Below are 25,412 nucleotides of genomic sequence, written 5' to 3' on the forward strand. Positions count from 1 at the left end.
AGGTCTCCCACATTGCATGTGAATTCTCTACCAGCTGAGCCATAGGAGAAGCCCAAGAATATTGGAGTGGGTAGCCTATTCCTTCTCCAGCAGATCTTCCCAACACAGGAATTGAACCGGGGTCTCCTGCATTGCAGGCAGATACTTCACCAACTGAGCTATCAGGGAATCCTCACAGTACAGGTGACCAGAAGTCAAAACTCAAGTGGTCTGCAGGGTTGCTTTCTTCTGTAGGCTCTGAGAGAGAAGGCATCCCATGCTTCTCTCATAGCTTCTGGTGCTTGTCAGCAATCTTTGATATTCTTTGGTTTGTAAATGCTCATTCCAGTTTTTACCTTGCTCTTTCTCATTGTGATCTTCTCTATGTTTCTGTGTCCTGCTCTTTTTTTTTTTTTTTTTTTTTTAATATATGGACATCAGTCATTGGATTTACAGCACACACCTGGTGGCTCAGATGGTAAAGCGTCTGCCTGCAATGGAGGAGACCCGGGTTCAATACTTGGGTTGGGAAGAGTTCTTGGAGAAGGAAATGGCAACCCACTCCAGTACTGTTGCCTGGAAAATTCCATGGATGGAAGAGCCTGCTAGGCTAGAGTCCATGTGTTCACAAAGAGTCGGACATGACTGAGTGACTTCACTTTCACTAAATGCAAGATTATTTTATCTTAAAGTACTGAATTAATTATACCTGCAAAGGCTCTATTTCCAAATATGGCCATATGCTGCTGAGGTTCCAGGTAAATGTGAATTATTAGTGACATGGAAGGAACTGTATTCAAATCATAACAGCCATGTACAAACAAAGGTGCAATTCATTACTTTGTTTCTTTGTTATTGCAGATGAGATGATGAGTACTCTTTCATCCCAGAGTCAGACATAGTGAGACATCATTGTTAATTGAGGTAAAATAGTGATGTGGGTAAAAGTTTTCATTTTCATTGTAGCTACGACTCCCCATTTAAACAAGTCCAAAGTCCTAAATGATCTCATTCTCTCTCTCTCTCTCTCTCATGCGGCCGCACGTGCGCACACACACACACACACACACACACACAACCATAAAATATTGGCCTTTCTAACTCTGAAACTCAGTGAATGGAATTGCCATAAGACTCTCTTGAGATTTTTTTCCTTCTCATTTCCCATTAAATAACTATAAAGTCCATCATTTTTTATATGCACTTTCTTATAGTCACTTTACAGGAGAAGTAAGTGGTGACCCACTCCAGTATTTGTGCCTGGGAAATCCCATGGGCAGAGGAGCCTGGCCAGCCACAGTTCATGGGGTCTCAAAGAGTCAGACACTACTGAACTACTATGCAACAACAGGATTCACTTTAAGAAAACCTAGTGCTAAACCTTACATTCTCTGCCCCTACTATATTCTATTTTTTTTTAATGTCTTTTATGGAAGTAACTGAATCAATGGATAATGATTATTTTTCTATTTTAAAGTCCATTTTTCCTACAGATTATAGTTAAATGATTAGACTATGGTATTTCCTGTCAACACTTTACAAATGTTTCTCCTTTATATTATGCAGTTAATATCTCTAGAGCATGCTTTTTCCCTGGCAAAATGTTACTTCATGGTATATATTAATGCATTCATACCCAGAATGAATGCAATGGGAACTTTTCATGTAATGGGAACAAATGAAAAGAAAAAAAAAGAAGAAGAAAAACAAAGAAACGTATATAAGTAAGTATGCCTCCCTATAAATGATTATCTGGGAATATTTAAATGCTGCTTTCCTTCTCCATTTGATAAAACTGTCTTGTGTAAACAAGTGACAATTATCAGTTATATTGCTGATTAGGGATTTATTTAATGTCTGAGTTGTTCAACTGAAATTGGGTATGACAATGTTGCTGGAACAATTTTGGTTTAAACCTTAAAACAGAGCAAAACGTTACTTTCAGACATTTTTGTACATTTATGTTTCTTACAATAATTCTTTTCAGGTGATAATATTTATTTGACCTCTGACTAGTTAGCCAAAATCAGGACAACTTGCCCACTTTGATATTGTCAAATAAATAATATTGATCTTTAGATAAGCAGGTAGGTAATTTTAGTGTTTCCTTGCTGTCAGAGTCCTTATTGTGCTATCCAACTTGTAGCTCTTTCATGCCTCCCCCGCCTCAGTGAATAAATATTCTCCTCAGGTACAAAATTTAGGGGGTTGTAAAATTAAAGTGTTAGGCAGCAAAAATCCATTTTCAAGACAAATAGTACTTCAGTTATGGTTGCCAGACAAAATATAAGATCTTAAATTTGAATTCTAGAAGAACAACACATTTTTTTTTAATTTAAGTGTACTTCATGTTGTAGATCATCCAAAATTCAAATACTACATATAAAATGTATACCAAATGTTTTTCCTTGCTGTTCATATAAAAATTCAACTTTGCCCTATGTTTTCATTTGGTAAATAAGACAATTCTAAATTTAAAAGTGAAAATTAATAAAAAAAAAACTATGAAGAAAATAATATAAATGTAAAACACCCCCAAGATTAGTCTTACTATTTTCTTTTTATTTTTTCTCAGGTTCAGAACAACATTGTAGTTGATTATGTTACAAGTCCGAGTCCAAGCTTGCTCTACTGACCACATGACAGGCCAATAAATCTGGGAGATGAGGTATTGAAGCAAAGAATATAATTATATTCTGAAAGCTGGCTTACCAAGAAGATGGCCAACGAATGTCTCAAAATAACCATCTTATCAGGTCTAAATACAAGGTTCTTTTATAGAACAGAGATGGGGCAAGGTGAGGAAACAAAGTAAAAAGGCCATTAATTTTGCAAATATGTCCTAGAATTGAGGCCTCATGGAGGAGAAGTGTTAATTTCTTTCTTTCTGCCATTTACAAGTGGACAAGTTCCTGAACAAATAATATGAGGCATATATTAGTAAATGCTAAAAATAAAACAAAAAGCTTAATAATAATAATGATTTTCCTAAATGTGAAAAGCTATATTAGTTTGCATAGGAAAGAAAGACTTTTATGAGAAAATGACAATTGATAAGAGAGAGGAATGTTGAAAGATGTAATCAAGATCTATATGGAGAACTTTCCATGTGAATGAAAGAGCCAGGATAAAACGTAAAGGAAGCCGGAGGTTGGCCTAATTAGGGAATACTAGTCCATAAATTTCAGTATTGCTTAATACTATTCTGCCTTTATTTAAAATAAGCAATATAAGAAAATCTTAAACAGAAGTTTTAGTTGAATTGAAAAATAGGATAGAGTTTCAACAGCGGATGAATAAGGTAGGAGAATGAATCAGGGAGCTGGAAGACAAAATAATGGAACTCATTCAGACAGATCAGCAAAATTAACCAGAAAAAAATAATTTAGAAAGTGAGGATATCTTTAGTGTATTATTTATAATGTATGAGGACCATTATAATGGTCCCAAAAGGAGAAGATGGGAAAAAGAGCTAGAAATAATTATTTTGGGGAAACAGAGGCTAAAAAGTTCTCTAATCTGAAGAAGGAAACAGACACTAACTAAGACAAATTATAATTTAAAAAGTAAAATTTAAGTATAAAGGCTTCTATAAATAGTAATAGGAAAACAACTTGCTATGGACAACAGAAATTCCATAAGGCCATCAGCAGTTTTTCTACAGAAATTTTATAGGCCAAAGAGTGACATGGGATAAAGTGTAGGAGACAGGAAGAATAAAAGAAAAGCAGGCCCTGGAAAGGGCCGCAAAAGAAATTTATAATTATTGAAGAACTGGATGCTATAAGGCATAAGACACTTGGAACAAGTAGAGAGGGAACAGTTCATAATCTTGAAAACAAGATATGATCCTGGTGTTGGAAAACCAACCCCAGACTGTTTCTCAACTGGCGTCTCAGTTCAGCTCATTTCACTCGCTCAGTCCTGTCCTACTTTTTGCGACCCCATGAATTGCAGCATGCCAGGCCTCCCTATCCATTACCAACTCCCGGAGTTTACCCAAACTCATGTCCATTGAGTCGGTGATGCCATCCAGCCATCTCATCCTCTGTCGTCCCCTTCTCCTCCCGCCCCCAATCCCTCGAAGAATCCTGGTCTTTTCCAATGAGTCAACTCTTCACATGAGGTGACCAAAGTACTGGAGTTTCAGCTTTAGCATCAGTCCTTCCAATGAACACCCAGGGCTGATCTCCTTTAGAATGCACTGATTGGATCTCCTTGCAGTTCAAGGGACTCCCAAGAGTCTTCTCCAACACCACAGTTCAAAAGCATCCATTCTTTGGTGCTCAGCTTTCTTCACAGTCCAACTCTTACATCCATACATGACCACTGGAAAAACCATAGCCTTAACTAGACGGACCTTTGTTGGCAAAGTAATGTCTCTGCTTTTGAATATGCTATCTAGGTTGGTCATAACTTTATTTTCTTTTTTTTTTTAATTTTATTTTATTTTTAAACTTTACATAACTGTATTAGTTTTGCCAAATATCAAAATGAATCTGCCACAGGCATACATGTGTTCCCCATCCTTAACCCTCCTCCCTCCTCCCTCCCCATTCCATCCCTCTGGGTCGTCCCAGTGCACCAGCCCCAAGCATCCAGTATCGTGCATCGAACCTGGATTGGCAACTTGTTTCATACATGATATTTTACAGGTTTCAATGCCATTCTCCCAAATCTTCCCACCCTCTCCCTCTCTCACAGAGTCCATAAGACTGTTCTGTACATCAGTGTCTCTTTTGCTGTCTCGTACACAGGGTTATTGTTACCATCTTTCTAAATTCCATATATATGTGTTAGTATACTGTATTGGTGTTTTTCTTTCTGGCTTACTTCACTCTGTATAATAGGCTCCAGTTTCATCCACCTCATTAGAACTGATTCAAATGTATTCTTTTTAATGGCTGAATAATACTCCATTGTGTATATGTACCACTGCTTTCTTATCCATTCATCTGCTGATGGACATCTAGGTTGCTTCCATGTCCTGGCTATTATAAACAGTGCTGCGATGAACATTGGGGTACATGTGTCTCTTTCCCTTCTGGTTTCCTCAGTGTGTATGCCCAGCAGTGGGATTGCTGGATCATAAGGCAGGTCTATTTCCAGTTTTTTAAGGAATCTCCACACTGTTCTCCATAGTGGCTGTACTAGTTTGCATTCCCACCAACAGTGTAAGAGGGTTCCCTTTTGTCCACACCCTCTCCAGCATTTATTACTTGTAGACTTTTGGATCGCAGCCATTCTGACTGGTGTGAAATGGTACCTCATAGTGGTTTTGATTTGCATTTCTCTGATAATGAGTGATGTTGAGCATCTTTTCATGTGTTTGTTAGCCATCTGTATGTCTTCTTTGGAGAAATGTCTATTTAGTTCTTTGGCCCATTATTTGATTGGGTCATTTATTTTTCTGGAGTTGAGCTGTAGGAGTTGCTTGTATATTCTTGAGATTAGTTGTTTGTCAGTTGCTTCATTTGCTATTATCTTCTCCCATTCTGAAGGCTGTCTTTTCACCTTGCTAATAGTTTCCTTTGATGTGCAGAAGCTTTTAAGGTTAATTAGGTCCCATTTGTTTATTTTTGCTTTTATTTCCAATATTCTGGGAGGTGGGTCATAGAGGATCCTGCTGTGATGTATGTCAGAGAGTGTTTTGCCTATGTTCTCCTCTAGGAGTTTTATAGTTTCTGGTCTTACATTTAGATCTTTAATCCATTTTGAGTTTATTTTTGTGTATGGTGTTAGAAAGTATTCTAGTTTCATTCTTTTACAAGTGGTTGACCAGATTTCCCAGCACCACTTGTTAAAGAGATTGTCTTTAATCCATTGTATATTCTTGCCTCCTTTGTCAAAAATAAGGTGTCCATATGTGTGTGGATTTATCTCTGGGCTTTCTATTTTGTTCCATTGATCTATATTTCTGTCTTTGTGCCAGTACCATACTGTCTTGATAACTGTGGCTTTGTAGTAGAGCCTGAAGTCAGGTAGGTTGATTCCTCCAGTTCCATTCTTCTTTCTCAAGATCGCTTTGGCTATTCGAGGTTTTTTGTATTTCCATACAAATTGTGAAATTATTTGTTCTAGCTCTGTGAAGAATGCTGTTGGTAGCTTGATAGGGATTGCATTGAATCTATAGATTGCTTTGGGTAGTATACTCATTTTCACTATATTTATTCTTCCAATCCATGAACATGGTATATTTCTCCATCTGTTAGTGTCCTCTTTGATTTCTTTCACCAGTGTTTTATAGTTTTCTATATATAGGTCTTTAGATTCTTTAGGTAGATATATTCCTAAGTATTTTATTCATTCCATTGCAATGGTGAATGGAATTGTTTCCTTAATTTCTCTTTCTGTTTTCTCATTATTAGTGTATAGGAATGCAAGGGATTTCTGTGTGTTGATTTTATATCCTGCAACTTTACTATAGTCATTGATTAGTTCTAGTAATTTTCTGGTGGAGTCTTTAGGGTTTTCTATGTAGAGGATCATGTCATCTGCAAACAGTGAGAGCTTTACTTCTTCTTTTCCAATTTGGATTCCTTTTATTTCTTTTTCTGTTCTGATTGCTGTGGCCAAAACTTCCAAAACTATGTTGAATAGTAATGGTGAAAGTGGGCACCCTTGTCTTGTTCCTGACTTGAGAGGAAATGCTTTCAATTTTTCACCATTGAGGATAATATTTGCTGTGGGTTTGTCATATATAGCTTTTAATATGTTGAGGTATGTTCCTTCTATTCCTGCTTTCTGGAGAGTTTTGATCATAAATGGATGTTGAATTTTGTCAAAGGTTTTCTCTGCATCTATTGAGATAATCATATGGTTTTTATTTTTCAATTTGTTAATGTGGTGTATTACATTGATTGATTTGCGGATATTGAAGAATCCTTGCATCCCTGGGATAAAGCCCACTTGGTCATGGTGTATGATCTTTTTAATGTGTTGTTGGATTCTGATTGCTAGAATTTTGTTAAGGATTTTTGCATCTATGTTCATCAGTGATATTTGCCTGTAGTTTTCTTTTTTTGTGGGATCTTTGTCAGGTTTTGGTATTAGGGTGATGGTGGCCTCATAGAATGAGTTTGGAAGTTTACCATCCTCTGCAATTTTCTGGAAGAATTTGAGTAGGATAGGTGTTAGCTCTTCTCTAAATTTTTGGTAGAATTCAGCTGTGAAGCCGTCTGGACCTGGGCTTTTGTTTGCTGGAAGATTTTTGATTATAGTTTCAATTTCCGTGCTTGTGATGGGTCTGTTAAGATTTTCTATTTCTTCCTGGTCGAGTTTTGGAAAGTTGTACTTTTCTAAGAAGTTGTCCATTTCTTCCTCATTGTCCATTTTATTGGCATATAATTGTTGATAGTAGTCTCTTATGATCCTTTGTATTTCTGTGTTGTCTGTTGTGATCTCTCCATTTTCATTTCTAATTTTATTGATTTGATTTTTCTCCCTTTGTTTCTTGATGAGTCTGGCTAATGGTTTGTCAATTTTATTTATCCTTTCAAAGAACCAGCTTTTGGTTTTGTTGATTTTTGCTATGGTCTCTTTTGTTTCTTTTGCATTTATTTCTGCTCTAATTTTTAAGATTTCTTTCCTTCTACTAACCCTGGGGTTCTTCATTTCTTTTCTTTCAAGGAGTAAGTGTCTTTTAATTTCATGGCTACAGTTACCATCTGCAGTGATTTTGGAGCCCAAAACAATAAAGTCTGACACTGTTTCCACTGTTTCCCCATCTATCTCCCATGAAGTGATGGGACCAGATGCCATGGTCTTAGTTTTCTGAATGCTGAGCTGTAAGCCAACTTTTTCACTCTCCTCTTCCACTTTCATCAAGAGTGTTTTTAGTTCCTCTTCACTTTCTTGCATAAGGGTGGTGTCATCTGTATATCTGAGGTTATTGATATTTCTCCCAGAAATCTTGATTCCAACTTGTTCTTCTTCTAGCCCAGTGTTTCTCATGATGTACTCTGCATATAAGTTGAAGTAACAGGGTGACAATATACAGTCTTGACGTACTCCTTTTCCTATTTTGAACCAGTCTGTTGTTCCATGTCCAGTTCTAACTGTTGCTTCCTGACCTACATATAGGTTTCTCAAGATGCAGGTCAGGTGGTCTGGTATTCCCATCTCTTTCAGAATTTTCCACAGTTTATTGTGATCCACACAGTCAAAGGCTTTGGCATAGTCCATAAAGCAGAAACAGATGTTTTTCTGGAACTCTTTTGCTTTTTCAATGATCCAGCTGATGTTGGCAATTTGATCTCTGGTTCCTCTGCCTTTTCTAAAACCAGCTTAAACATCTGGAAGTTTACGGTTCATGTATTGCTGAAGCCTAGCATTAAGAATTTTGAGCAGTATTTTACTAGCGTGTGAGATGAGTGCAATTGTGCGGTAGTTTGGGCATTCTTTGGAATTGCCTTTCTTTGGGATTGGAATGAAAACTGACCTTTTCCAGTCCTGTGGCCACTGCTGAGTTTTCCAAATTTGCTGGCATACTGTGTGTAGCCCTTTCACAGCATCATCTTTCAGGATTTGAAATAGCTCAACTGGAATTCCATCACCTCCACTAGCTTTGTTCGTAGTGATGCTTTCTAAGGCCCACTTGACTTCTCATTCCAGGATGTCTGGCTCTAGGTGAGTGATCACACCATCCTGATTATCTGGGTCATGAAGATCTATTTTGTACAGTTCTTCTGTGTATTCTTGCCACCTCTTCTTAATATCTTCTGCTTCTATTATGTCCATACATTTCCATCCTTTATCGAGCCCGTCTTTCCATGAAATGTTCCCTTGGTATCTCTGATTTTCTTGAAGAGATCTCTAGTCTTTCCCATTCTGTTGTTTTCCTCTATTTCTTTGCATTGAAATCTGAGGAAGGTTTTTTTATTATTGTTATTTTATTTTATTATTATTTTTTATTTATTGATTTATTTTTAATTTTTTTTTTTTTACTTTACAATATTGTATTGGTTTTGCAATACATCAACATGAATCCGCCATGGATATACACGTGTTCCCCATCCTGAACCCCCCTCCCCCCTCCCTCCCTGTTCCTTCCCTCTGGGTCATCCCAGTGCACCAGTCCTGAGCATCCTTTATCATGCATCAAACCTGGCTTTCTTATCTCTCCTTGCTATTCTTTGGAATGCTGCATTCAGATGCTTATATGTTTCCTTTTCTCCTTTGCTTTTGCTTCTCTTCTTTTCACAGCTATTTGTAAGGCCTTCTCAGACAGCCATTTTGCTTTTTTCTTTTCTTTTCCATAGTGATGGTCTTGATTCCTGTCTCTTGTACAATGTCATGAACCTCTGTCCATAGTTCATCAGGCACTCTGTCTATCAGATCTAGTCCCTTAAATATATTTCTCATTTCCACTGTATAATCATAAGGGATTTGATTTAGGTCATACCTGAATTATCTAGTGGTTTTCCCTACTTTCTTCAATTTAAATCTGGCAATATGGCATCTCTGAATCACGTTTTATGTATCTGGTGGAAAATCTATAGATAAGAATTTTAGTCTTAGTTACTAATTTGTTATTGATTACTGCTTCCTAGTTATTCAATGGTTAATGATCCTTTTGTTCTTTGGAACTGAAGGCCACATGAGTTTTAGTTTAACTCCCTGCATATTTTTTAATTCACGGCTGAAAGTATGATAAAGCTGGCTTGGATTCAGTTTTGACACCTTCACCTTGGAGCATTGTTAGTTCCCTGATCCTCACTTTGAATTCTTGTGTCTCGTTTCTCATTCTCTTCCCGCATTGTACTTTCAGAAACCCTTCTTTTCGAGCTGGTCTCGACAATAAAGTGCTGAAAGAAAAAAAAAAAAAAATGAATAAACAAACAAAGAAAAAGAATAGAACAAACTTCCAGCCACAAATTCTCTATCAGCAAGGCTGTCATTCAGAATGAATGGAGAGACTAAGACATTAGAAAAAACTTAAGGAGTTAATCACCACTAAAACAGCCTTACAAAAAATGTTAAAGAGACTTATCTAAACTGAAAAGAAAGGCACCTCATAATAACAAGAAAACATAAACAATTAAAATCTCAGTGGAATAGGTAAAAATTTAATAAAGGTAGTGCTGCTGCTGCTAAGTCACTTCAGTCATGCCCAACTCTGTGCGACCACAGAGAAGGCAGCCCACCAGCTCCTCTGTCCCTGGAATTCTCCAGGCAAGAACACTGGAGAGGGTTGCCATTTCCTTCTGCAATGCATGAAAGTGAAAAGTGTAAGTGAAGTGAAAGTGATATAATTTTCTTATGTATCAATTGATTTTTTAAAATTGTATTACAAATTTTGTTTAAGAATTTTTATTATTAAACAATCTCTTTAAATTACTAAAAACAAAACAAAAAAAAAGTACATAAAATGTCTCACCAAAAGTGCAACATGTGGGAGGGGTAAGTAAAAAGACAAAGCCTTGAAATGTGTTCAAATTTAAGTTTCTACTAACTTAAAAATACTATTGTTTATGTAGTATATCATTGTAAGCCTCATGGACTAAGGAATAAAAAAACTGACTAAAAATAAAATTGTATCTGTAACCTACTTATCTATAATTTATGTCCTATTTTTTGACTTTGTTTGGATTTTGAAAAAAGTAGATTTCCTACCTTAAGACTAATGAGAAGAGACTTTATTATAAAAGCCCATAATACAATACTACATGTAATCTCCATTAGGGTAATAAAACACAACTTATTATTTTTTTAGTCCCATAATTAGCATTAGAAAAGGAAATGGCAACCGACTTCAATATTCTTGTCTCGAAAATTCCATGGATAGGGGAGCCTGGCAGATTACAGTTTATGGGGTCACAAAGAGTCAGACACAACTAACCAACTAAACAACAACAACAATAATAAGCATAGAGTGTGAAACATAAGAAATGATTAATTAGCATTTCCTTCTCTGAGTTCAATTCATTATCATCTCATATCATAAGAAGCAATAGGGAAAAAATATACCAGAGTAAGACATCTTGTCGTATTGAACTAAGATTTGTTCTATTTCCTTTGCAAGAGTATAGACAACACCAGAGTCACAGGATAAGAGAATGAAAAAGCGTATATAACAATATTAGGTTGACTATGTCAAATGGAAACTGAGACAAACTAATGGTAAGTGCTCTAGGATGGTGACTTTTACTTCCCATTAGCTATGACACTCACACATATGACATTCTAGGAATAGAAAGGCTCAACTCAACAGTCTATAGCAAGAGAGTAACAGAGCCTGCAAATAATGCATAATTCTTGATGCCTTTGCTGTAATGTCAATCTTCCCTTTTTTGGTGGTTTGTTGTTTTAAAGACTTTTAGAATAAAAGTGACTGAGAGTGACATCATTGCAGAGAAGGTGACTGAAGAAAGTGAGTGCTTTAAGAAAGCAAGTCCAGGTGCTAACCCTTTACTTGTAGGACTGTGAGAGTGAACATATCTTTAATATTTTACCCTAGGAGCCTGTCTGGCCTCACATAGTCCAGGCCCATGGGCTATGGGTGGCTCAGGACAGTTTGGGATTGCAGTCTATTTTTCTGGCTTAATTAATAGTGCTTTTCACTTTCAACATTTTTTGAATGATAAATTGTACATTCATCATAGTTATAGGAATTTTTAAAATCAATATTAAAGTAGATAATTTGAGAACATTAGATTGTTATTTCTTACATTTTGTAAATTACTTCTGTCCAAATTGAAAAAGATTAAAATACTTCTATGCTTTGAGATATCAGAGTTGAAAACTTCTGTTCTAGGCATTTAACAGAAGTGAAAGACTCACTCTGGGCTAATGCAGACTTGAAAAATATTACAGAATATATAAGGCCTAAGCTGATGCATGATATATAATGCTGTTTATATATGATAAAAAGTAAAATGTATATACTTTCAGGGCTTTCCAGGCGACTCAGTGGTAAAGAGTCCCTCTGCCAATACAGGGGACTGGGATTCCATCCCTGGGTTAGGAAGATCCTCTGCAGAAGGAAATGGCAACCCACTCCAGTATTCTTGCCTGGAGAATTTCAGGGACAAAAAAGCCTGGTGGGGAACCAAAAGGCCATAGTCCATGGGGTCACTAAAAGTCAGACAGAATTGAGCAACTAACGCTTTTTTTTTTTTTTTTTCCAATTAATCAATAGATTTTGTTTGTAGTGGGAATGAAAACATTTACTTCTGGAATTGCCCATACATGGATCAATGTTTCAAACTTAAGGAAAGCAGAGCTTACTCTTGTAACAATATACTTCAGAAATTAAAGAATGACAGTACAAACTGGTCTTCATGGCTCTGTGAATCCTTCCTTTCTTCTTCCATAAATCACGGAGGCCTGAGTAGTGTTTGCATTCAACACTTGCAACATTTGAGTGGGTAGCATTAATATTTGTTACTATGTGTGCATGCTAAGTAGTTTCAGACTCTTTGCAACCTATGGACTAGCCCCCCAAACTCTTCTGTCCATGGGGATTGTCCAGGTAAGAATACTGGAGTGGGTTATTTGTTGGTACAATAAACCAATACTAGTAACTCTTTATAGAAGAAACTAATCCTAGTAGAACCCCCCCATTCCCCACAGTCAAAGCTCACAACAGAGTGGTGGTCAGTGTCAGCTGATGTCTATCATGCCCCAGGATTTGTGCACTGACTCTCTATCTAATTCTGGCTTTGTGGACCCTCATGAAAATATCCAACTACCATTCTCATTATATACTCAGTTACCCCCCAAACAATTCTCACTTAATATTTAATCAGCTTTGTCTTTTCTCATCTTAAAGTCTAAGGGTAAGCCTGCAGATTAATTGGCAAAACAACTTGTGTGACAGTGTGAACAAGAGAGGAAGAGCAGGCTATAGGTTCTATAAGTTCTCATGTACATTTTCACCATGGCTATCTGGATACGCTGAGGAGACACCAGTGAGTGCTCTTAAGTTGCTACTGCTTCTGAAGGCAGTAATATTCTACATAAGGATGCATTACTTTTATGTATATGATTTATAAAGGATCTGAGGTGTACAATATCTGGTTTGATTGAAACATCTATTCTGCCAAATGAATACTGCTCATTGCTAACCAAAGCACCAGAAACAACACAGTTAATGATTCCAACAGAGGGAATTTTAAACAAGATAGAAAGATATAACTGCAAGCAAGAAGAGAAACACATATAGCATAGACATTCAGGTGTGCAGAGTTAGTTCAGAATTATGACTTGTGTTCATTCACTGTATGACTGTATTCAGTCCATTTAACCATTTGACCATGTGTTTTCTCATCTGTAAAAGGAAGCGAATATTATCCCCTTAAAGTCCTTGATTAACTGGGATATTTATAAAGTGTATAGTTAGTGGCTTGAGCATAATATTTCAGCAAATTTGCAATTATTATTGTTACTATTATTATCATAATAAAATGAAGAGAGATATATTTTAGGGCCAGATGAAGACTGATACAGTCCTGCAGACAGACCACTGTGTGTGATCAACCATCTCATCCACCCCAGGGTAGTGCCAGCTTGAGGTAAGTACAAAGGATTCCCATGTTACTCAAGAATACTGTTTCACTACCACTAGCTTTGCATTAAGCCCATTTCAATCATTTTTTAATGATTTCTGACTGTCAAGTCATTTGAGAATGAAATATATCCAGAATCTTTGCCAGAACTCACAAGTACCATTCCTGTATTATTTTTGCTACTTTACAGTTAAAATATTTATCTAATGGGTCAATTTGCAGAAGCTTTTAGTTACAAAGCACCAAGTCTCTGGCCATCCCAAAGGAATATAAATAAAAGATTTATTTAATGTTCCTTGTCCCTGTATTTTAAGTATGTGAGCTGTTTTCCCGAAGAAAGTAAAGCAAGATCAACATACATAATCCTTTGTCTTAAGTCTTAGAGGAAAGTGACTGCTTTATATGTCCTGCATGTGCTGTGTGTTTCCCTAGACTCTAAGGGTGAAGAAAAAATAATAATCTCAAGGGTATTAAAACCAGAAAAATATTTGCTGGCATGTGAATTTCAGGCACTTCATCTCTTCCTTTCTTCTTTAATTCCCCTCAATGCTAAAACTATTATGAAGTGAGAGGCAATGTTTTGAAGGCCAAAACTTTTAATCAACATTTAGATATCTGTTTATATACTGCATTTTATGTATAAGTTATTCTAAAATTTCTTAGTTTACACTCCTCCCTCAACCAGCTTTAAAAAAGTGGGGAGGGGTGAGTTGATTGGTTTGCTTGGTTATTTATTATGCTGTTGCACCACTGTCAGTGAAATTGACCATGAAAGTGTATTAAATGGTTGATCATAAAACAAAGCATTCTTGGAATGTGGAACAATGACAAAATGACACAGTGTTGAGCTTATTTTAATTAAAATCACTCTTTTCTGTCTGATGAATTACATTGTTCTAAGTACTAGCAAGAAAATAGTAAACACTACAAAATTTCTGAGTAGGGAGCTAAAGGTATCTGATTTAATTAATTCTAACCATCTGATAACTTGTGCACAAGATTCTGAAGTATAAACATTTAGCATGGCTTTCAGTAAGAGCACAGAAACAGTATGACCATTTTGTAAAGGTTTCTAACAGATGTTATTAGGATATGGGAAATCATGGCTTATAGACAAAGATAGGAAATGGCTTGGTGCCTGTTACCAACCAGCATTGCTAGATCTTTTCCCTCTTTCCCTTTTGTCATGTTCTCTGATAGCTCAGTTGGTAATGAATCCGCCTGCAATACAGGAGAACCTGGTTCAGTTCCTCAGTGGGGAAGATCCCTGGATAAGGGATAGGCTACCCACTCCAGTGTTCTTGGGTTTCCCTTGTGGCTCAGCTGGTAAAGAATCTGCCTGCATTGAAGGAGACCTGGGTTCGATCGGGAAGATCCACTGGAGAAGGGAAAGGCTACCTCCTCCAGTATTCTGGCCTGGAGAATCCTATGGGCTGTATAGTCCATGGGGTCACAAAGAGTTGGACATGACTGAGAAACTTTCACTTTCAAGTGATAGAATTCATAACAGAGGTAGGCAGACAGGTAAGGAGAAATAATATGTACCAAAGAAGAAAGTATATGAAAATATGACTTTAATGGAAACTGTTTGGGTCTTATACTTTTCTTCATTACTCTCCATAGCCATGCACTCACTACACCTGCCCTGAGTTTTGGTTGATAATTCACAGTGGTCCTTTCTCTGAAGAGTTGCCTCTGGACAAATGCCACAGAGAATAGCCCTGCTATCACCCCAATGTTTACAGAACTCAGCCTATAGCTGCCTGCAGGAGAGTAATACAAAAGGCCAGGCCTTTAGTCTCAAGACTAACACTATGGAGAAAACAAACACACACAGACACACACACACACACAGGAACACCGATACATTTTTGGAAGTGATAGATATGTTCAGTAGTTTGGATGTTGTGGTTATGTATTCTAAGTTATTAGCCTTTCAAACTTTCACATGTATTTTATGAAGCCACATATCATCCATATTGATGTTGCTGACAGATGAAACTAAAATTGTCTCCTATAATAAAATAAGAGATAATCAGTGTACATTCTATTAAATGAGCACATTTTTTACAAGTAAGAGAAATACTTGTTTATGATTTAAAATTATTTCATTTAACTGAAACACTTTTAAGTATTAAATGAGTAAATTATAAAGTAAAACTTATCAGCTTTCTATATTAGGAATATGAAATCAGGATAGAAGGCCTAATCATTTTTTGTTAAAATAATTCTGATATTCAAATTCTCATCCATATGTGATTATAAAATATGCTCAATTTATTTGTGGTTATAAAAGTTTAGAAACTAATATTATCCCTAGATAGATGATATGGCTGTCTCTGCATTAGGAGGCAGAGGATGATGTGGGATGAGTGAGCAGTTAGCAGAATTTCAGGCAAGAAAAGCAAATCTAAATTTCAAGTGCTAATCAGAAAGATTTGACTTTTTTTAAAGGTACCAAGAATCACAGAAAACTAAAAAATAGCATCAACACAATCAGATTTGACAAGATTTTATCTAAAATCTAAAGCAATATCTTATAGGGTTTAACACTTCCTGATAACATATACCTTTAAACAAAGACAGGGTATGTCTTTGGTGACATAATCAAAAGCATGACTTGTTGAACAGATTTGCTTACTAAATCTGTAGGATTCATGTTATTACTCCTTTCACAATAATGTGTTTAACTAAGAAAAGAGAGAGTGAATAGTTTCCTAATAAGACTTCAGTATACACAGATGTGTCTTCAACTACTTCATAGTGTTTCCTCCCTTGAGATTCATCCCCAGAAGATTAGGTAGCCTTTAAGTTCCTGAAATAAGGAAGAGAGGTGTCAGAGGCCACTCTCAAGGGGGAAGGTGTTGTCAAGGTGCTATCCAGGTTGATACACTGCAGAATGAACAAAGAGAGTAACATTAAAACTCCAGAAGCACACATTTTACTCTCTCTTTCTCCAAGCAACTTAGGAAGTTTTGGTCTAAAAATGTTTGAAAACAAGCTTCACCAATGATAATAAATCTAACAGCTTGTAGTTCCAAGTTTGTTTGCATTAACTCTGCCTGTAGGTTTTATCTGATAAACTTGGTAAATCACTGCCAATTATTCTTCTCCAAACTGTGTGTGTGTGTGTGTGTGTGTGTGTGTGTGTGTGTGTGTGTGTAATTACTCTGATCAGAATCTTCACAGTGGAGCCTGGTCTGAAAATATGATCTGAGATGTGGAACTCCCATAATCTAACACTAATATCTACAGTTCCTCATCTCACTATTATTTTTAAATATTAGGTTCCAATGAGCCTACCCAGTACATTTTTAGGTATGAGTCAGAACGCAGAAAATAGTTTCCATACATGTAAAAGCTGTAACATTTTGGAAGAACAGAAAATTGCCCAGACATGATTTTGTCTTCACCATCTGGCTGTTTTTTCACAGTTTATAGCCTTAGAATCTTCAAACAAGCAAGACCTAGATGGTTGGCTTTAAATGGAACCAAGAACCAAAACCTGAATGCATATGGGAATTATCTGGCAAGATTTTCAGAAATTATGATACTTGAATTCCATTTCCAGTATCACTGGTCTATGGTGAAGACTGGCATCAGTATTGTTGTTTAATGTGTTTGTGGGTGATATTGTTATGAATGAAAGGTTGGAAATCACTGAGTAGGGAAGGATCAGTAGCTATGAGTTATGTGCCCTAATGCAATGCAATTCTTCCAAGGATCCAAACATGAGAGAAAATCACCAACTAATTACATCAGGATATACTATATATTTTAGTTAAAAATAGCAAGAGTATTTAATATTCCAGGCAATAAATCTTCATTTGATGTATGGTTCTAAATAAGACAGAGATTCTATTCTTGAAGAGCATAAAACAAAAGCCATGGTTACCAATGAGATTGCCATTCTTGGAGATAGTGTTTTTATTTCACTTTATGAAAATTACTCAAATTAAAATTATCAAGTGTCAAAAATGAATCCAATGAAAGTTGTGAAAGGTATTTATACAGGACCATATATTAATATAACATCACTAAGTGTGAGTTTCATCTCTGGTGTGGCAGAGAAAGTTGCCAGCAGACTGATTCTCCCACACATATGGAAAAGCACTTAATATAAAAATTAAAAAAATAAAATGATGGCAGAGGAATAAGCCAGGGGAGACCACTTTCATCAAAAGATCATTTGAATGATGAGCAACTTCCACAAAAAAACTTCTGAACGCTGGCAGAGGACACCAGGCACCCAGAAAGGCAGCCCATTCTCTTCAAAAGGAGGTAGGACAAAAATATAAAAGACAAAAAGAGAGACAAATGAGTTAGGGATGGGGACCCATCCTAGGGAGGGAGTTGTGAAGGAGGAGAAGTTTCCAAACACCAGGAAACTCTCTCACCAGTGGGTCTGTGGGGAGTTTTGGGTCTCAGAGGGCAACATAACCAGGAGGAAAAAAAAAAACAACAACAAACCCCACAGAATATGGGCCTAACCACAACTCCCAGTGGAGAAGTAGCCCAGACGCTCACGTACACCACCAGTGAGAGGGGGTTGGACAGAGAGTCGCAGGTTGCATGCTTAGGGTAAGGACTGGGCCTGAATGCCCTGAGGACAATCTGAGGGAGCTAACGTGAGATAGCAACCCAAACTGTATGATAGTCACGGGGGGGGGGGGGGGGGGGGGCAGAGAGAGAGAACTTTCCTGTGAAAAGCTCTAACTTAAGGCACAGCCTGGCCTGCTCAAAAAACAAAGGATTGAGTGAATACCAGAGGAGAGCTAGCAAGCTGTGGACCAGCCCATCCCCCCGCCAGAGGCAGAGAGGCAGGCAGGTGAAAGCAGGAAGGCAAGGGGCAATCTCGGCTCCAGAGATAGCATCCTCCACCAAATTGTGAGCAGGCTCCCAGTTGCTAACCAAGTCTTCCTGAGATCCTGGATGGTTGACATATGCCAGGAGGGTCGCAACCAGAAATCAACTCCCCAGAGGAGACACATGGCACACCTGAGACAGTGCTCTTGTGGCTCACCCAGGAAACCAAGTGGCAGGAACCAGGGAGGAGATTAAGACACACAGATCACCTGGGACAGGGTGATCACCAAGCCTCTGATTGCTTGGGCTGCTAGGACCTGGGAATGGCACAAAACGCATGCCCAACTGAGTCTGTGCCTTTGTGGAGTCCTCAAGAACCTGAACCTGAGGAGCTTAGGCCTGGGAAGTGCATGGAACCCAGGGCCCTCTTTGGACAGTTCCCCTGCAGAGCAACATGGAGCCGGAGCAGTGTAGACCAGGAAAGCACATGTGCCATGAGCTGGGACAAACCCAGTGTGGTCCATATACTGGGAGCACTCTCCACACACACCAGTGATAATTGTTTTCAGTGTTCCTCTTTCCCCAAAGCACAACTGAACAAGTAAGCCTAAATAAGTGACCACTTTTGCCCCCTTGTGTCAGGGTGGAAATTAGACACTGAAGAGACTTGTAAAAACAGGAAGCCAAAATAAACAAAAAAGAGGGGACCGCTTTGGAAGTGACAGGTGCAACAGATTAAAACCCTGTACTTAGCATTGACTAAGCATTGGAAAGAGCCTAAAGACCCTGCTTACTTAACTTATACTCAGAGTACATTACGAGAAATGCTGGGCTAGAAGAAGCACAAGCTGGAATCAAGATTGCCAGGGAAATATCAATAACCTCAGATATGCAGACGACACCACCCTTATGGCAGAAAGTGAAGAGGAATTAAAAGCCTCTTGATGAAAGTGAAAGAGGAGAGTGAAAAGTTGGCTTAAACTAAATATTCAGAAGACTAAGATCATGGCATCTGGTCCCATCACTTCATGGGAAATAGATGGGGAAACAGTGGAAACAGTGTCAGACTTTATTCTTTTGGGCTCCAAAATCACTGCAGATGGTGACTGCAGCCATGAAATTTAAAGACACTTACTCCTTGGAAAGAAAGTTTTGGCCAACCTAGATAGCATATTTGAAAAGCAGAGACATTACTTTGCCAACAAAGGTCTGTCTAGTCAAGGCTATGGTTTTACCAGGGGTCATGTATGGATGTGAGAGTTGGACTATGAAGAAGGCTGAGCACCGAAGAATTGATGCTCTTGAACTGTGGTGTTGGAAAAGACTCTTGAGAGTCCCTTGGACTACAAGGAGATCCAACCAGTCCATCCTAAAGGAGATCAGTCCTGGGTGTTCTTTAGAAGGAATGATGCTAAAGCTGAAACTCCACTACTCTGGCCACCTCATGTGAAGAGTTGACTCATTAGAAAAGACCCTGATGCTGGGAGGGATTGGGGACAGGAGGAGAAGGGGACGACCGAGGATGAGATGGCTGGATGGCATCACTGACTCGATCGACATGAGTTTGAGTGAACTCTGGGAGTTGGTGATGGACAGGGAGGCCTGGCGTGCTGTGATTCATGGGTCACAAAGAGTCAGACACGACAGAGTGACTGAACTGAACTGAACTGAAAGACCTTGAGGAGAAGTATAAGCTGGAACAAGGAACTATCTGAAACTAAACTGACTCCAGGTTGCCCTCAAGAGCTCCGGAAAAATTCCTGGATATATTTTACTATTATCATTTTTTTTAATTTTTAAGTTATTATTACTCCTTTAATTTTCATTTTTGTAACATACTATTGCCTTGCAAAAAAAAAAAAAAGCATCCCTATTTTTAAAGCAAATTTAATCTATATATGTGTGTGTGTATATATATATAAAATACATTTTGTGATTTGTTTTGTATTTTTAGTATTGTATGTTTGAGAGTCTAACCTCTACTCTAGATTTTTAATCTTTGCTTTTTGGTATTTGTTATCAATTTTGTACCTTTAAGAATTGAATCTTCAGTATCCATTTTTACTTCAGTTCAGTTCAGTTCAGTTCAGTCACTCAGTTGTGTCCGACTCTTTGTGACCCCATGAATTGCAGCACGCCAGGCCTCCCTGTCCATCACCATCCCCCGGAGTTCACTCAAACTCACATCCATCAACTCGGTGATGCCATCCGGCCATCATATCTTCTGTCATCCCCTTTTCTTCCTGCCCCCAATCCCTCCCAGAATCAGACTCTTTTCCAATGAGTCAACTCTTTGCATGAGTTGGCCAAAGTACTGGAGTTTCAGCTTTAGCATCATTCCTTCCAAGAACATCCAGGGCTGATCTCCTTTAGAATGGACTGGTTGGATCTCCTTGCAGTACAAGGGACTCTCAAGTGTCTTCTCCAACACCACAGTTCAAAAGCATCAATTCTTCAGCGTTTAGCTTTCTTCACAGTCCAACTCTCACATTCATACATGACCACTGGAAAAACCATAGCCCTGACTAGACGGACGTTTGTTAGCAGGGATGTGATTACTGTCTTGACTGCTCTCTCCCCTTTACTCTCTTTTTTCTCCCCCAGGTCACCTCTATCTTTTCCCTCCCCATTCTATTCTCTACATAATTCTGAGAAATTATCTGTGTGTTCTGGGCTGTGTAGAACACTTAGGGAACTGATTACTGGCTAGATTAGTCTCTCCTCTTTTGATTCCCCCCTTCTCATCCTGGTTACTTCTATCTCCCTCCTACCTCTTCTCTTCTCCATGTAACTCTGTGAACCTCTCTGGGTGTCCCTCACTGTAGAGAATCATTTCACCATTAACCTAGATCTTTTATCATCGGTGCTGTATGGATGCAGAAGTCTTGAGGCTACTGCAAGAATAAGACTGAAAGCCAGGGGCAGGAGGATTAAATCCAAAACTTGAGAACACCGGAAAACTCTTGATCCAGGGAATGTTTATCGACAAGAGCTCATCAAAATATTTCCATAGGTATATGGAAACCAAGCTCCACCTAAGAGGTAACAAGTTTCAAAGCAAGATATACCACACTAATTCTTCAGCAACGCAGGAATATAACCCTGAGCATTAAAATACAGGTGGCCAAAAGTTACATCAAAGCCATAGACACCACAAAACACTACTGGACAATTCACTGCAATCCAAAGAGAAGAGATTCAGCTCCACCCACCAGAACACTGATGCAAGCTTACCTAGCAAGGAAACTTTGACAAGCCACTTGCCCAAACCCACCCACAGGGAGGAACCTCCATCATAAACAGGAACCACTAAAGTCAAGCATATCGAAAGGCAACGCCAAACACAGCAATCTAAACAAAATGAAAAGGCAGAGAAATATTCAACAGGTAAATGAACATGATAAATGCCCACCAAACCAAACAAAAAAGGAGGTAGGAAGTCTACCTAAAAAGAATTCAAAATAATGATAGTAAAGATAATCCAAAATCTTGAAGACAAAATGGAGTTACAGATAAATAGATTAGAGACAAGGATTGAGAAGATGCAAGAAATGTTTAACAAGGACCTATAAGAAATAAAAAAGAGTCAATCAATAATGAATAATGCAATAACTGACATCAAGAGCACACTGGAGGGAACCAACAGTAGAATAACTGAGGCAGAAGATAGGATAAGTGAGGTGGAAGATAGAATGATGGAAATAAATGAAGCAGAAAGGAAAAAAGAAAAAAATAATAATTCAAAACAAATGAGGACAATCTCAGAGACCTCTGGGACAATATTAAATGCCCCAATATTAGAATCAGGAGCCCCAGAAGAAGAAGACAAAAGGAAAGGCCATGAAAAAATACTTGAGGAGATAATGTTTGAAAGTGTCCCTAAAATGGGGAAGGAAATAGCCACCCAAGTCCAAGAAACCCAGAGAATTCCAAATAGGATAAACCCAAGGCAAAACACCCCAAGACACATTTTAATCAAATTAATGAAGATCAAACACAAAGAGCAAATATTAAAAGCAACAGGGGAAAAGCACCAAATAACACACAAAGGGATTCCCATAAATTTCCAAAACTGAACCAGGAAGAAATAGAAAATTTTAACAGACCCATCAGTAGCACAAAAATTGAAACTGAATCAGAAATCTTCCAACAAAAAACAGCCCTGGACCAAATGGCTTCACAGCTGAATTCTACCAAAAATTTAGAGAAGAGCTAACACCTATCCTACTCAAACTCTTCTAGAAAATTGCAGAGGAAGTTAAACTGCCAAACTCATTCTATGAGGCCACCATAACCCTAAGACCGAAACCAGACAAAGATGCCACAAAAAAAGAAAACTGCAGGCCAATATCACTGATGAACATAGATGCAAAAACCCTTAACAAATTTCTAGCAAACAGAATCCAACAACATATTAAAAAGACCATACTTCATGACCAAGTGGGTTTTATCCCAAGGATGCAAGGATTCTTCAATATTCATAAATCAACCAGTGTGATACACCACATTAATGAATTGAAAGATAAAAGCCATATGATTATCTCAATAGATGCAGAGAAAACCTTTGACAAAATTCAACATCCATTTATGATAGAAACGCTCCAGAAGCAGGCGTTTAAGGAACATACCTCAACATAATAAAAGCCATATATGATAAACCCACAGCAAACATTATCCTCAATGGTGAAAAATTGAAAGCATTTCTCTTAAAGTCAGGAACAAGAAAGGGTGCCCACTCTCACCACTACTATTCAACATAGTTTTCGAAGTTTTAGCCACAGCAATTAGAGAAGAAAAAGAAATAAAAGGAATCCAGATTGGAAAAGAAGTAAAACTCTCCCTGTTTGCAGATAACATGATCCTTTGCGTAGAAAACCCTAAAGACACCACCAGTAAATTACTAGAGCTAATCAATGAATATAGTAAAGTTGCAGGATATAAAATTTAACGCACAGAAATGCCTTGCATTCCTATACACTAACAATGAGAAAATAGGTAGAGAAATTAAGGAACCAACTCCATTCACCATTGCAACAAAAAGAATAAAATACTTAGGAATAAATCCATCTAAAGACAAAAGACTTATATATAGAAAACTATAAAACACTGATGAAAGAAATCAAAGATGTCACAAATAGATGAATAAATATACCATGTTCATGGATTGAAAGAATCCAGATAGTGAAAATGAGTATACTACCTAAAGCAATCTATAGATTCAATGCAATCCCTATCAAGCTACCAACAGTATTTTTCAGAGAACTAGAACAAGTAATTTCACAATTTGTATGGAAATACAAACAAACAAACAAACAAACAAAAAAACGAAAACGAAAACAAAAACAAAACAACAAAAAAAAAAACAAAAAAACAAACCTTGAATAGCCAAAGCAATTTTTAGAAAGAAGAATGGAACTGGAGGAATCAACCTGCCTGACTTCAGACTATACTACAAAGCTACAGTCATGAAGACAGTATGGTACTGGCACAAAGACAAAAATAAAGATCAATGGAACAAAATAGATAAACCCAGAGATAAATCCACGCACCTATGGATACCTTATATTTGATAAAAGAGGCAAAAACATACAATGGAGAAAAGACAATCTTTTTAAGAAATGGTGCTGGGAAAACTGGTCAACCACTTGTAAAAGAAATGAAACTAGAACATTTTATAACATCATACACAAAAATAAACTCAAAATGGATTAAAGATCTAAATGTAAGTCCAGAAACTATACAACTCCTAGAGGAAAACATAGGCAAACACTCTCTGACATAAACCACAGCAGGATCCTCTATGACCCATCTGCCACAGTAATGGAAATAAAAGCAAAAATAAACAAATGGGAACTAATTAAACTTAAAAGCTTTTTCACAATGAAGGAAACTGTAAGCAAGATGAAAAGACAGCCTTCAGAATGGGAGAAAATAATGGCAAATGAAGCAACTGACAAAAAATTAATCTCAAAAATATGCAAGCAACTCCTGAAGCTTAATTCCAGAAAAATAAACGACCCAATCAAAAAATGGGCCAAAGAACTAAACAGACATGCCTCCAAAGAAGACATACAGATGGCTAACAAACACATGAAAAGATGCTCAACATCACTGTTTATCAGAGAAATGCAAATCAAAACCACAATGAGGTACAAGCTCATGCCAGTCAGAATGGCTTCTATCAAAACGTCTACAAAAAAATAAATGATGGAGAGGGTGTGGAGAAAAGGAAACCCTCTTACACTGTTGGTGGGAATGCAAACTAGTACAGCCACTATGGAGAACAGTGTGGAGATTTTTAAAAAACTGGAAATAGAACTGCCCTATGACCCAGCAATCCCACTGCTGGGCATATACACCAAGGAAACCAGAATTGAAAGAGACACATGTACCTCAGTTTTCATCACAGCACTGTTTACAGTAGCTAAGACGTAGAAGCAACCTAGATGTCCATCTGCAGATTAATGGATAAGAAAGCTGTGTATGGAATATTACTCAGCTATTAAAAATAATGCATATGAATCAGTTCTAATGAGGTGGATGAAACTGGAGCCTATTATACAAGTGAAGTAAGTCAGAAAGAAAAACACGAATACAGTATATTAATGGCTATTTATGGAATTTAGAAAGATGGTAATGATGACCCTATATGCGAGACAGCAAAAGAGACAGATGTAAAGAACAGATTTTTGGACTCTGTGAGAGAAGGTGAGGGTGGGATGATTTGAGAGAATAGCATTGAAACATATATATTACCATATGAGAAATAGATAGCCAGTCCAGGTTCTATGCATGAGACAGGGTCCTCAGGGCTGGTGCACTGGGACGAACCTGAAAGATGAGATGGGGAGCGAGGTTGGAGGGGGTTCAGGATAGGGAACACATGTACACCCATGGCTGATTTATGTCAATGTATGGCAAAAAACACTACAATATTGTGGAGTAATTAGCCTCCAATTAAAATAAACACATTAATTTAAAAAATAAATAAATAAGAAATCATACAAATTAAAAAATAAAATTAATGCTTTTAAAAGGATCTAGAGAGCAAACAATTGCAGGCACATTTGGAAGAGAGTAGAGTCTTGTATGAACAAGCATGACAGAAAAAAAAGTCAA

This window comes from Bubalus kerabau, chromosome 11 (genome assembly GCF_029407905.1).
Source record: "Bubalus kerabau isolate K-KA32 ecotype Philippines breed swamp buffalo chromosome 11, PCC_UOA_SB_1v2, whole genome shotgun sequence".
Taxonomy (NCBI): Eukaryota; Metazoa; Chordata; class Mammalia; order Artiodactyla; family Bovidae; genus Bubalus; species Bubalus kerabau.